Below are 2,944 nucleotides of genomic sequence, written 5' to 3' on the forward strand. Positions count from 1 at the left end.
TAGAGAGAGAGAGAGAGAGAGAGAGAAAGCCACCAGGTCCGGGACTCGAACAACAGTCGGCCATGTGGGAGTCCAGCACCTTTAACCACCACACCATTTGCTGGTCCCATGCATGTGCATTTAATACATTGCCAGAAAGGTGCTGTATGTTTTCATTATTTAAGTAATACAAACATATACACACATACACACACACGCAAAAATATATTTGTGATTATATGTACTCTACAGAAAAACAGACTGTGACTTGGATTAAATAACTTGGCAGCTAACAGAATCAAAATCAGAATTTGAACTAAATCTGCCTGGCTCCAAAAGTATGCAACTGTGATAGTTATACTGTCAAAAGAAATAACAAAAAAAGATACTTTTGCTTCAAATGCAAGTATTCTCAGACTCTTGAGATTCAAGGAAAAAGAAAGTAATAAGAAGAAGTAATAGAAGAAATCATTTCTCTCTGAGGAGAATTAGGGTTCTTTACAAAGTATTAATGTTAATGGACTTAGTAATTTATCTTCTAAAAGCTAAAATGAGAAGTGTAATGTTTTTATTTTGTGAGAGGAGGAACTCATTACCAACCAGAGGACAGGAAAATCATTACTGTTTAAAAAAAATAATAAAATTAGATGGAATTCTGGAAAGTAATGAATTCTAATGCATAAGATTATTACAGGCATATACCAACAGGGTTTGTTCTATTTTCTTCACTCTAGAAGGAATAACCATCTATTCATGGTGTATAAAGTTTTGTTTATGTTTTTGATGAAGCACTTTTGACCCCTAATCATCAGTCTATATTTATCACAGTAAGGAGATTTTATTACATTTTTTATACATTTGATCACTATACATCATTTGGCTTGTAAAGAGAATTAACCAACATGAAATACACCTCAGACCTGTCAATAGGGAGATTTTTTAAAGGACATTTGATTTTGCCTCACACAAGCATAAACCTGTTAGGACTAAAACATACTTGAGGTAAGCCTGAAGAGCCATTATAAATAAAATATATATATATGAAATAAAATAATCAGAACATAATATAACCAATATACTAGTTTAAAATTTTCCTTTTAAAATGATCACAGTATAATTACCAGCACATAAGAAATACCACAACTATGATATTCTACTGATCACCCAATCAATGATCTGCCACATGATAAATGAAAATCTTTGTGGATGAATTGACAGTGTATGAGAAAAGGTAGAGCTACTGAATTAGGCAGTTGTAAATATCTTTGTTATAACTGATCAAAAAAAAAAAGTTGCAGAAGGAAGTCTTATAAAAGGATGCAGATGTGTTCATGTTTACATTTTGATGATAGCCATTGATGGATGTGCATCTCTTTTGGCTGTACTGTGGTAATACATTGAGTAATTAAATGGAAACATCTTTCTAATATTGTAATAGTATAGAGCTGATAATGAATTATGCTATAAACATTATACTTAAGAGTACTCTGTTGCTTTATGTTTTAAATCAAGCATTAAGGGAATGTGATATTTTAGTCCTAACTGCTGATACTTTTATCTAGAAGCCTACTGCCATTTTTGTCTTCTGTGAAATTTTGTTCCCAAGAAAGGATTACTTTTAACAGATTGAGTTGGTCTAGTGTATTCTTGGTTGTCAAAATTGAGCTTTGGGACTTTGAATTGGTAAATATTCATGATGTGTGAAAGAGCATGATGCATACTATACTGAATGATCCCAGAATTGGGTGTTGTGTGTACAAACAGGACCTAGAAGGACACATCCCACTGTAAGCTGTTTGTGACTGTGGATGACTTTGTTTTTGCATCTTGTGTTTCTCCATTTCCTATAATGCATATGTTAACTTTTAAAAAATAAAGGTTATTTTTAAAACCTGTTAAAAAAAAAAGAAAGAAAATCTGACCAGTCCATGTTTTTGTTTAAAATAAACAAAAACTTCTAGAACTTAATAATATAAGAAAAGTGAATGACTTAAGTCCTAAAAAGCAAATCAATTTTATTTGTCATGTTTTTAAAGCTCAAACTGGTCACTGGAATGAAAATTTCAACCTGGCTTGAGTGACTAGACTCCATGACCAGCTTCAAGCTCTTCCCCAGGGCTGCACCCAGGAATGAAGATGTCCATTACAGCACATTCCAGCAATGCAAAAGAGTAGACTTGCCCAATCCAAGAATCCAAACGACATTTCAGTTCAGCCTCAGACTCTACTGTAAGGTCCCACGCAGACACCTCTATAGGGCATTGTTTTGGGGCCTATCAGCCCTATGAAGTGACTTTGCCTAACCTCAGGATAAACCTGAACCTCTACCCAACTTCAGAACCCAAAAGGTTGTAACATCTGGCCAGTAAATATACCCTCTGAAGTGGACCAATCAGAGGTTATCACAGTGCTCAGTCAGTGGCTCTGCCTGATTGTAGAAACCAGGCAGTGATATAACCAGACAATGAAGCCCAACCAGCAGCTCTCTCCAGTAGGCTCAACTGACCTTAAGGTGAAAGCAGCAGCCCAGCCAACTAGAGAATACAATAGTAAGCTCTGTCTGCCCTGGCTAGCTCACACAGAGTCAAAGGCTAGGCTACTGAAAGTCTATCTCTGCCAGATAACACCTATAAAAGTTGAAAGAGGTGGCTCTCTCCTCAAATTACAGACACTGATCCAAGAAGTGTGAAGAATAAGAGAATCAGGAGAGGCCAAAACTAATAAAGCTCCAAAAATGAAAGACACAATGCCAAAATAGAGAACTATTAAATGAGAAATCAAAATAATCATTTATAAAAGGTTTAGTAAACTATAAGAATATATACAAAGAGGATGAAAGGAAATGTGGAAGACAATAACAACAACAACAAAAAATGAGGGACTAGCAGGTGGTGTGGTGGTTAAACTATTGAATTCTCACATGGCCAATCATGTTTCAAGTGCTGGACTGGCAGCTTGAAAATCA

This window comes from Tupaia chinensis, unplaced genomic scaffold (genome assembly GCF_000334495.1).
Source record: "Tupaia chinensis unplaced genomic scaffold, TupChi_1.0 Scaffold146837_1, whole genome shotgun sequence".
Classification (NCBI taxonomy): domain Eukaryota; kingdom Metazoa; phylum Chordata; class Mammalia; order Scandentia; family Tupaiidae; genus Tupaia; species Tupaia belangeri.